Consider the following 12,904-nt stretch of genomic DNA (forward strand, 5'->3'; position numbering starts at 1 on the left):
TCAATACCACTGAGATAGAAGAGCAAGCAGAAAAAAGGATTTAAAAAATCTGAATAAGGTCTAAGATTCATGTTGGACAACATGAAGAGGAGTAACTTAAGAATTATCGGCATTCCAGAACAGGAAGAATCACATAAGTCCACAGTGGAAATAGTTGAAGAACTGCTGGAAGGAAATTTCTCCAACATCCTGAAAAGTGAAAAGATAAACACTGTAGAAGCTCAATGAACCCCAGGAAGGATTGACCCCAAAAGAAAATCACCAAGACACATTATAATCAAGCTCTGCAATATAAAAGATAAGAGGACACTCCTTAAACCAGCTAGGGAAAAAAGAACCATTACATACAAAGACTTGCTTAGTCAGATTAAGTTCAGATCTCTCAGCAGAAACCATGCAAGCAAGAAGGCAATGGGGAGACATATATAAAACCCTGGGGAAAAAAGAAACAAAAAACTGTTAACCAATAATCCTTTATCCAGAAAAGCTGTCAATCAAATACTAGGGGTAATCAAAACATTCAAGGATAAATAGAAACTAAGGGATTTTGCCAAAGCCAACCCTTTGCTACAAAACATCCTAAAGGGAGTTCTGTGGACTGAGAGTCAACAAGAACAGACAACAACCAGAGATTGACATATGTGGCAGCACCTCCCGAACTAATACGGCAGAAGGAAGAGTCGAGAACAGAACAAAACTGTAAGAACAAACTCAGAGAATCTGGGAGGTCAGTCTATGATCAAAACAATTACAATGTAAAAGGAGGTAAACATGTAGGAACAGAGATCCAGATGATAAGATCAGGTAGATTACAGGATGAAATTGACTGCACTAAATGGAGGGAAACGTTAATGGAATATAATGTAACCTCAAAGAAAATTAACACTTCACAACATACCAAGAAAATGAAAATCCAAGAAGGACGTGGAAATATTTAAAACTATGAAGAAACTCACAAGAAAGAACAAAAAAAGCATGAACTCAGCACATGAAGACACACTGAACAAAGAAAGCAGCAACACCACACACACACACACACACACACACACAAAACAAACAAACAAACAAAACCCAAAAAACAAAAACATAATGGCAGCAATTAATCCATACCTATTGATAATCACACTGAATGTAATTGGACTAAATGCAACAGTTAAGAGACACAAGGTGGCAGAATGGATAAGAAAACAAGATCCTTCAATATGCTGTCTGCAAGAGACACATCTTACAGACAGAGACAAACACAGATTAAAACTCAAAGCATGGAAAAAATATAGCAAGCTAATTGCAACAAAAAATGAACAAGAGTGGCAGTACTATTCTCTGATAAAATAAACATTAAGGCAAAACCCAGCATAATAGATAAAGATGGACATTATCTCATGATTGAAGTGACAACTGAACAAGCTGACATAACCATAATAAATAGCTATGCTCCCAATGAAAGCTCCAAAGTGTATAAAGAAAAATCTAATAGATTTGAAGAAAGAAATAGATAAATCTACAATAATTGTGGGTGATTTTAATACTCTGCTTTCAAAAATGGAAAGAACAACCAGAAAGAAACTGAACAAAGAGAAGAACTAAACATAATAATCAGCCAACTGGACCTCATAGATGTATACAGAACATTTGACACAACAAGAGCACAATACACGTTCTTTTGCAGTGCACAAGGAACATTCTCTATAATATATCATGTTCTAGGCCACAAAACAAACCTCCATAAATGTACAAATATCAAAATAGTACAAAGCATCTTCTCAGACCACAACACTATCAAACTAGTAATTAACAACAGGAAGACCAAGGAAATAAAGTCAAATACATGGAAACTGAATAACACCCTACTGAAAAGCCACTGAGTAGTAGAAGAAATAAAACATGAATTCACAAAGTTCCTAGAAACAAATGAGAAAAACCCCACAACATACTAAAATCTTTAGGACACAGTGAAAGTGGTGCTGAGAGGACAATTTATTGCAATAATGCACACATCCAAAAAGAAGAAAGAACCAAAATTAACACACTAACACAGCATCTACAGCAATTAGAAACATACCAACAGAGGGAACCTACACTCACCAAAAGAAAAGAAATAATAAAGATTAGAGCAGAAATAAATGAGATTGAAAACAGAAAAACTATAGAAAGAATCAACAGAACTAGAAGCTGGTTCTTTGAAAGAATTAACAAACTTGACAGACCATTGGCAAACCTAACAAAAGAAAAGAGGGAGAAGACACAAATAACACATATTAGAAATCACATGGAGCCAAAGAAAATCAAAAGGATAATAACAAAATACTATGAAAAGTTGTATTCCAACAAATTTGAAAAGTTAGAAGAGATGGATACATTTTTTAGACAAACACGACCTACCTAAACTTACACAGAGTGAAGTAACAGACACATAACAAAAGATGATATTGATCAGGTCATTAAAAAAAAAAAAAAAGAAGAAGAATGGATAACCAAACTGGTACATACACATATGAAGAACAGCAAGGAAGCTGTAAGCTATCACATAACATGGATGAACCTTGAGGACATTATGTTGAGATAAATTAGTCAGTCACAAAATGAGAAATAAATACTGCATAGGACCACTACTGTAAAAGACTAAGAAAAAGAATCCATACTAAAGGGGGTGGGGTGAGTTTTTGCTGGTTACCAGGATGTGGGAGTTGGTGTGAGGAGAGGGAGTAGAAGGTGGAGCACAGGGTAGGGAATAGAAACAGGATAGTTTGGGTGCTGGGGAGCAATACACAAGAAGAGGGAAGGGAAGGGAAGAACAAGGCACATGGGAAAACAATTGGGCAGGTTTGCATGGGCTAAGTGGGACAGAGATAAATAATGATGTATGCACAACCTTGGAACAACAGGGCTCTGGGATACAGGGATTGAGACGTTGTTGGAATGAGTAAAAAGGGGGAAATAATACTAAGATGCTTGGCTGTCTTTTGAATTTTGGGTTCTCTGGCATGCCATTGTAAAATAGACACTTGAGGGGGAGAGATAGGAATAGCCAGAAATATTACCATAGAAAGCTTGTAAGTCTGTCTTCTGCCTATAACTGATTGGAAGACCTAAAATGAGGCTAAAACTTGCCCAGTGAAGAAGGTTCCACACATTATGTAAGACCCTAGGTGGAATCCTGAACACCATCCAGAATTTTCTGAGGAGGGAAATTTCCACTGGAAAGGACAAGCAGACCAGCCTGGAGCAGCTAGAAGAACTTATGATACTTCTTGAAAGAAAGACCGACAGGAAAAATACAAAACAATAATGGTAGTCCAACTGACCACTACAAGAAAGAGCAAGCAAGTTGCTTGCCCAAGTCATCAAGGTAAGTGGTCGGGTCCCCTCAGGGCAAACCCCCCTCCAAGACTGAGCCTCAATGGGAATACACATGCTCTGACTGGTGACCACATTGGTCACTGATAAGGGAAAATGAGGGAAAAGCAGCAATGAAGCTGTGAGCTATGTCCAACCATGTTCAATACATTCCTGTGAACCCTGGTGGAGACCTGGTTGGCCAGCAGTTTGGCAAGACCTGGGGACTCCTGGGCCCAGAGTCAGTGACATAGCCACAGAGCCACAGACGACTAGAGTGGAGAATGAATCGTCCAGCTGATAAGAAGCAAGGGCATATGCACAAGAATACCCACTTGACCTGGCTTTAATGGCTGGATGATCAGAGTTCAACTATAAGAAGAAAAAAGAGGAAAAAAAGAGTAATCTGATACAATTTGATGAATGTGACCTACACCTATGGATGCAGTAGCTCAAAAGAGGGAACATATCTTTACAGCGAGGATCATTCCCACTCCCTTGATAGACAGGGTAGACAGAGATGGGCAACTTGGACATTGGTTACCCATAATGGGTTGGTGGGAGGGCTACAAAGGCAAGAAGTGACTGGCTTAAAAGCTTTCAAGAGGGAGCCTAGATCCAGAGGGCACAGAGGAAGGTAGAATCTCCACTGTGTAGTATCCAATCTGTGTGGGCAGGACTGATGAAAGGAGTTTGGGATAGAACTCATGTGGTACAATAGTGAATTATTACTATCAGGACTGACTATAAGGGTTGGAAATGTAAAGGTAGCAAAAGCAGTGGAGTGGTTGACTTTGCAGTCTGGGAGCAGAGGGCCCTGGGACCATCAAAGGAGAAGAGTGGAGTGCAGGACCCTACCCAGAGAAGTAGTAACGCCTGAGATGGAGGCAGAGATGATGACTTGGAGAGATGTAGTGGCTGGGAACTCTAGAACCAGAGAGGGAGAGGGGCTCTGTGCTGACAACCAGGAGGCAGGTGTACCATTTGGTTGGTTGATAATGCATAGAGGGGATTGTAACCATGGCAATGTAATGATATACGATAAGATAACTGTAAATCTAATGTTCTCCCATGTAAACTATCATATAATTCACAATAAAACATAAAAAAAAAAAAAAAGATGTTTGGAAGATAGCCATCTGGCCAACTGACTGGAAGAGATCCATATTTGTGTCCACTCCAAAGAAAAGTGAACAAATGGAATGTGGAAATTATCAAACCATATCATTGATATCATATGAAAGTAAAATTTTGCTGACAATAATACAAAAATGGTTGAAACCGTACATCATAAGGGAGCTTGCAGAAATTCAAGCCAGAGAATATGGATCAGATGAAACTTGGCTGAAAGTGAGGATATCAGAAAGATATTTACTTGTGCTTTATTGACTATGCAAAAGCAGTTGACTATTCAGTTAATAACAAACTATGGATAACATGGCAAAGAATGGGATTTCTGGAACACTTAATTGTGTTCATGAGGAGCCTGTTTGTAATCTAAGAGACAGTTGTTTGAATAGAATAAAAGAATACTAAATGGTTCAAAATCAGGAAAGATGTACATCAGGGTTGAATTATTTCACCATTATTTAATCTCTAAAGGAGTAGTGTAGTGGTTACGAGTCGGGCTGCTAACCACAGAGTCAGCAGTTTGAAACTACCAGCTGTTCCATGGGAGAAAGATGAGGCTTTCTGCTCCTATAAAGATTTACAGACCCAGAAATCCTATGCAAGGCTGTTATGAATTGGAACCAACTCCATAGCATATCATCAACCAACCATTTAATCTCTATGTTGGGCAAGCAATCTGAGAAGTAGGATTATATGAAGACTATAGTATCAGGATTGAAGGAAGACTCATTAACGACCTGTTGTATGCAAATGATACAACCTTGCTTGCTGGGAGTGAAGGGGACTTAAAATACTTACCAATGAAGATCAAAGACTACAGCCTTCACTATGGATTGCACCTCAATGTAAGGAAAATGAAAGACCTTATAACTGGATCAGTAAAAAACATCATGATTAATGGAGTAAAGATTGACGTTGTCTAAGACTTCATTTTGCTTGGATCCACAATCAGCATTCATAGAAGGAACAATCAATAAATAAATGAATTGAATTTGGCAAATCTGCTTAAACCAATAAGTCTTTAAAGTGTTGAAAAGCAAAGTTATCAGTTTGAGGACTAAGGTGTACCTGACACAAGAATGGTATTTTCAGTTGCCTCATATGCATGTGAAAGTTGGAAAATGAATAAGGACAATTGGAGAAGAACTGATATATTTGAAGTATGGTGCTGGCAAAGAATATTGAAAGTAACATGGAGTTCCAGAAGAGAAAGCAAATCTGTCATGGAAGAAACACTGCCAGGATGCTCTTTAGAAGTGATGATGGTGAAACCATCTCACATACTTTGAACATGCTGTCAGAAAGGACGAGGACCTGGAGAAGGAAATCATGTGTAATAAAGTGGAGGGTTAGCAAAAAAAAGGGGAAGGCCTTCAAAGATATGGATTAACACAGTGCCAGAAACTGTGAGCTCAAACATAAAATCCAGTGAAGATGGTACAGGACCAGGCATTGTTTTGTTCTGGTGTGCATAGGGTTGCTATGGGTCAAAAACAGCTCAATAACATCTAACAACATAACAAGCTGTAGTCTTAAAACTCTTACATAATGATTGGATGGGACTATGAAAATAAGGTGCACAGAACCCTTACAAAGGATTGGTCAGTTTTGCCATCCTGCTGGGTCTAAAGATAGCCAATCCCAGAGACTAATCTGGGGAACTTCACTACCATCAAGAACAAAATCCACAAATGGAGTACATCCTTTGGAACCCAGGAGTCAACAGGAGAGCTTTAACACTGGAGATGATGAGAAGCAGCAGAGTAACAACAGCAGCATAACCAGGAGATCAGTGCAAGATGCTGCAGTGGGCTTCCTAGTCCAGGAGAGGGGCTACTAAAGTGGGTATGTCAGCCCTAGAGCAAAGGAGCTGTACACTTTAGGATAGGAGACTTGCTGGGGGAGTGGATTGTCTCCAGGTAATTATTGGTTGAGCTAAAGAGCTTGGTAATACTTCCCAGAGTGAGTATCTGGGCTGAGGGGGCAGGGGCAGGCTAAGAGCAGGAACTAAGGTGGCAGCAGTCAAGAATAGGCTGTCTTGATCAAATAATTATATGCTGGGAAATTCCTGTTACTTCCAAGTTTATCCTTATCCTGAATTGTAACCTGTTACTTCTCTGGATTAAGTGATAACAGTTATTGCTTTTGTTGTTACGTGCTGTCAAGTCAGTTCCAATTCACAATGTTCCTGTCTAGGATTTCTGAGGAGTAGCTGGTGGGTTTGAACTGCTGACCTTGTGGTTCAAACAGACCTTGTGGTCCAATGCATTATCCAATGCTACATATAATTTTTTGATCAGTACAGCTTATTCTGAATTGATTCTGAATTATAACCTGTTACTTTTGTAATGGAGCTCTAGTGTGGTATTGTAGGATAAGCACTGAACTGCAAAGGCCGGTGGTTCAACACATCAGCTGCTCCTTGGACACCCTGTACAGGATCGCTATGACTTGATGGCACTTAACAACAACAACAATTTCTCTCATAAACCCCATAATTGTGAGTATGGTCTGTGAATCCTGTGTGAGCACTGCAATGAATTAACAGATCCAAAAGAGAAGCAGAGAGGGCTCTAGAGAAATGACTGGCATTAGAATTGGTTAAAAGATTGAAGAGTGAAGGTATGCTTGATCTCCACCTAAAAGGAGTCAGCTTTGGGCTGATGTTCATAATTTTCTCTCTCCTCCTGAAGTTAGACAAGAAGGTCAGAAGTCACACTCCTTTTATAGAACCTCTTATTTCTTTTTTGAGCAATAGGCAGAACTGGCTCTCTTCAGCCATGCAGATCTTCACAAGAGTCAGACAAAGATGGGTGAATGGGTTTTGTGCATAGCAAAGGTCTTTCTGAGTGTAAAGAACATAACCATACCAAAACAAATCATTGCCATGGAGTTGGTTCTGACTCATGACAATCCCATGTATTGCAGAGTAGAACTGCTCCATAAGGATTCCAATGGTTGTTATCTTAGGGGAAGTAGATTTCCAGGCCTCTATTCTGTGGTGCTGCAGAGTTGAGTCATACCACCAACCTTTCAGTTAATAACCAAGTACTAACATTTGTACTACCCAGGGGCTAAAGGAACATAAGGAGAGTGGGAAAGGTCCTACTTCTCTTGGGTACTCTGCAGTGTGCTCTAGCCCTTGACTTTGAGGGGTCAGAGGGAGGTAACATTTCCTGAGCCAGTCCCACAGCAACTGCAGCCGGTGGTTTGTTTAACAACTAGGTGGTCTGGATATTCCTGGTGTCAGTCTGTTAGTGCTGCTGATAGAGGTCCCAAGAGGCTAAGGTGGCTCAGTGGGCAGCTCTTTGGTAACAAAATGACCCAAGGTGATTCCATATGGCATGCTGTTGACAGCACAGCTTCCAGGGCTGCTTGTAGTTGCTAGCAAGGCTGTCCCACACACCTGCCTCTGAGTGAACAAAAGAGAATTTGCTGATAGTAGCCCCTCCTTTGAAAATGCTGTGCTGCTCCTGCCTTCTGGTCTCAGAACTGCTTGCTAGAGAGCTGATAGGCAGAGGTGTTCATTACTTCCACTCCTAAAGTCATTTGGACTCAGATCTTGGCCATGACAAAGACAAATTTGGATCCCTCAGTCAAATAAAAATCAGGCAACACAATTTCTTCCCCTTTTCCTCCCTCCTCTTTGCTTCATTAATTCTTTCCTCCCACCCTTCCTTTTTTCATCCAATATTTATTGAGTGTCTACCATGTGTCAGGCACTTGATGCTGGGAACACAATGGGATCCAAATAGACATAGTTCTGCCTTAGGGCATTTATAGTGAGGGAGACACACATTAAACATGTATTTACATAGATAATTATTGTAATTGTGCTACTAGGAAGGCAAAGAGGGCTTTGCTATGATAAGGGCTCTAACCCCTTTGGGAGTTCAGCAAAGACTTCCCTGAGAATGCCACACTTGACCTGGAGGATGAGTCTTAGGTTGGGTGCCCTAGAAGTGGACCTTGATCGGGCATTTATAAGCTAGCAATCAGTAAAACTTGTCAGGGAATGAGAGCAGCAGGTAGAAGCCAAGCAAGGATGAGGACTCAGCATCAGCCTGATCCTAATGGGGGATGCGAGAGGACATCTGGAACATAGATGGCACCACAGAAGGGTACCATACAACAGGAGAGGAGGCTGGTCTTTCATGTCCTATGTTGGGGCTGGCACAGGGGCCTCCCTACAGGAGTGACTCTGGTTTGTTCTAGAGCCATTATCCCAAGAAGGCGGCAGCTGGGGCCCCCCATCAGCCAACACTCAGAGATCCTGGGAATGGGGTACCCCAGTTGGGAATGGGGACCCTAGAGGGACATCAACTGCTCCATCTAACCAGTCAGAGTGAGCATCATGTGCCAAAGGCAGAAGAAACTTCATTGCATTCAAGGAAAAGAGAAGACCAGATTGAGAGCAAAGAGGAGGTAATGCCTGAAGGTGAGGCTGGGTAGGAAGATGGAGCTGGACTAGGGAGGTCCTTGTGAAGCAGGACACATGTTTGACTGTATTGAGAGGCCTCAGAAGGCCAAGGAAGTAGGGAGCTGGCCAAGTTTGCATTTAAGAAAACACTCTGAGGAAGAATTGGGGGAAATTAAGAAAAAATAAAGGTCCCTGGGCAGTGCAAACTTTGCAATGGATTACAAACCTAAAGGGTTGGTTTTAATCCAAGCAGTGGCCCTGTGAAAGAAAGACCTGGCAATCAGTTTGTTTCCACAAATTTTACAGCCAAGGAAACATTATGGAACAGTTCTACTCTGTAGTAAATGGGGTTATCATGAGTCGGAATCAACTCAATAGGCAAGGAGCTTATAAAGTTTTTGGTTTTGGTTTAGGACATAAGGCAGGAAAGTTAAACTAGGAACTGATGTGTTCTTCCAGAGAGAGATGGAGTGTAGGGATTCTAGGAGTTGTGGTTGTTAGGTGCCAACGAGTTGGCACTGACTCTAATGACCCTATACACAACAGAACAATCGTTGCTATGCTTGAGTCCATTGATGCGACCACTGTGCCAATCCATCTCATTGGGGAGTCTTTCTCTTTTTCTCTGATCCTTCATTTTACCAAACATGATATTCTTTTCCAATGACTGGTTCCTCTTTATAATATGTCCAAAGTGTGAGAGCAAAAGTCTGGCCATCCCGGCTTCCAAGGAGCACTCTGGCTGCATTTCTTCCAACACAGATCTATTTGTTCTTTTGGCAGTCCATGGCACTTTCAATATTCTCCTCCAACACCATAATTCAAATGCATCAGGTCTTCCTGATTCACTATCCAAATTTTGCATGCATTTGAGGCTATTGAAGATATCATGGCTTGCATCAGGCACACCTTAGTCATCAAACTGACATCTTTGCTCTTCAACACTTTAAAGAGATCTTGTACAACAAATTTGCCCAATGCAATACATCGTTTGGTTTCTTTATTGTTGCTTCCAAGCGTGCTGATGGTTGATCCAAGCAAAATGAAGTCTTTGACAACTTCAATCTTTTCTCCATTGTTATGGATGTAGTTTATTGGTCCAGGGGTGAAGATTTTTGTTTTCTTTACATTGAGATGCAACCCATACTGTGGTCTTCGATCTTCATTAGTAAGTATTTTAAGTCCTCTTGGCTTTCAGTAATCAAGGTTGTATTATCTGCAGATCTCAGGTTGTTAATGAGCCTTCCTTCAATTCTGATGCCACATTTTCCTTCATATAATCCAGCTTCTTGGATTATTTGTTCAGCAAACAGATTGAATAAGTATGGTGAGAAAATACAACCCTGGCTCACACCTTTCCTAATTTTAAATTATTTGGTGTTCCCTTTTTGTGTTCTAACAACTGCCTCTTGGTCTAAGTACAGGTTCCTCATGAGCACAATGAAGTGTTCTGGAATACTCATACTTCAAAATGCTGTCCATGACTTGTCATGATCCACACAATCCAAAACATCTTTCTAGCATTCTCTGCTTTCAGCCAAGATCTATCTGATGTCAGCAATGATATCCTTTGTTCCACGTTCTCTTCTGAAACTGGCTTGAGTCTCTGAAAGTTCTCTGTCAATATATGGTTGCAGTGGTTTCTGTATTACCTTTATTAAAACTTTACTCACATAGGATATCAATGATATTGTCTGATGATTTCTGTATTCCATTGGGTCACCTCTCTTTGTATTTGGAACAAATACAGATCTGTTCCAGTCAGGTGGCCAGGTAGTTGTGTAGTTGTCTTCTAAATTTCTTGGCATAGATGAGTGAATGTCTCAAGTGCCACTTCACTTTGTTGAAAGATTTTAATTTATATTCCATCTATTCTCAGTGCCTTGTTCTTTGCCAAAGACTTCAACGCACCTTGGACTTCTTCCTTCAGGATCATTGGCTCTTGATCCTATGCTACCTCTTGAAATAGTTGAACATCTACCATTTCTTGTTGGTACAGTTACTCTGTATATTCCTTCCATCTTTTGATGCTTTCTTCATCATTCAGTATTTTGCCCACTGTTGTTGGTGTTAAGTGCCGTCGAGTCGGTTCCGACCCATAGCGACCCTGTACAGGGTTTCCGAGGGTATAAATCTTTACGGGAGTAGAAAGCCTCACCTTTCTCCCGCGGAGAGGCTGGTAGTTTCAAACCTCTGACCTTAAGGTTCGCAGTCCGATTCGTAACCACTACGCTACCAGAGCTCCTTTTGCCCATAAAACCCTTCAATACCACAAGTTGAGGTTAGAAATTTTTTTTTAGCTCTCTCAGCTTGAGAAATGTTGAGTGTGCTCTTCCTTTTTGGTTTTCTAACTCCAGGTCTTTGTACATTTTGTTATAATATTTGGCTTTCTCTTCTCAAGCTGAACTTTGAAATTTTCTGTTCAGAACTTATACTTTCTTACTTCTTCTATATGCTAAAGCATCTCTACGCTGGAGAGCAAGTTTCAGAGTCTCTTCTGACATCCATTTTGGACTTTTCCTTTTCTCTTGTCTTCTCAATGACCTTTTGCTTTCTTCTTGTATAATGTTCTTAATGTCATCCCACAACTCTTCTGGTCTTTGGTCTTTAGTGTCTAATAAACCACACCTGTTCTACAGATGATCTCTAAATTCAAAGTCATTTTGGTTCTCATGGACTTGTTTTAATTTTCTTCAATTACAACCTGAATTTGAATGTGAGCAAATAATGGTCTGTTTCACAGTCTGCCCTTGGCCTTGTTTTGGCTGATGATATAGAACTTTCCCACCATCACTTTGCACAGATGTAGTCAATTTTATTTCTGTGTATTCCATCTGGTGAGGTCCATGTGTATAGTCATCTTTTATATTGCTTAAAAAAGGTATTTGCAATGAAGAAATAATTGATCTTACAAAATTCTACCATGCAATCTCCAGCATCGTTTCTATTATCAAGGCCATATTTTCCAACTACTGATCCTTCCTCTTTGCTTCTAACTTTTGCATTCCAATTACCAATAAAGATCAGTACATATTGATTACATGTTTGATCAAATTCAGACTGAAGAAGTTGGTAGAATTCTTCAATTTTGTCATCACTGGCTTTAGTGGTTGGTATATAAATTTGAATAATAGTGGTAGAAACCAGTCTTCCTTGTAGGCAGATGGATATTATCCTATCACAGACAGCATTGTATCTCATGACTGCTCTTGATATGTTCTTTCTTTCTTTTTTTAGTCTGCTGAAAACATAATTTTATTTTTTTTACATTGATATTTTTACCACAAAAGATTCAAGGTAACTTTAAAATGATTTGGTTTAAATAGGACTGTCATAGATGACAAGAAACAGTTCACTAAGGCTATTTCATTAAGCATTTGTTGACTCCACTGACCAGAGACAAGCATGTATGATCTTACCCTATCAATTTCCTCAACATGACACAGTCTAAACATTTTAAGTGACTGTATGTCCATCATGTATTAGCAGTTTGATTCTTTTCCCTTGTGTGTTTTATAGGATTAAAGCCAACGACTCCTGGACCAAACCTTTCCCAAGGCTTGTCATTGAATGGAAAACTAATGCCAAGGGTCCCTGTGAATACTACCACATATGTTGCTGACACAGAATCAGAACAAGCCGACACCTGGTAAAATCTCTATTTTAGTAGTCTATCAATAAATTAATAAGATATGTAAGAAGTAAAGGCAGTGTCTTTATTAGTACCTCTCTTGGGAAACACAGCATAAAAGAGTAGGATGTCAGGGAAAATAATGTCTTAGAACAGAGGTCGACAAATTATATCTGTAATGGGACAGAGAGTAACTTTTTTTCAGCCTTTCAGGCTGTTAGTCTCTGCTGCAGCTACTCAGCTCTACCATTGTAGCATAAAAACAGCTGTAGACAACTCATAAATGAATATGCGACTGTATCCTAATAAAACTTTATTTACAAAAACAGGTCATTGACTGGATTTGACCTGCAGGCCATGGTTTGCCAACTCCTATCTTAGGATAA

This window comes from Chrysochloris asiatica, unplaced genomic scaffold, assembly GCF_000296735.1.
Source record: "Chrysochloris asiatica unplaced genomic scaffold, ChrAsi1.0 scaffold00422, whole genome shotgun sequence".
NCBI classification, from domain to species: Eukaryota; Metazoa; Chordata; class Mammalia; order Afrosoricida; family Chrysochloridae; genus Chrysochloris; species Chrysochloris asiatica.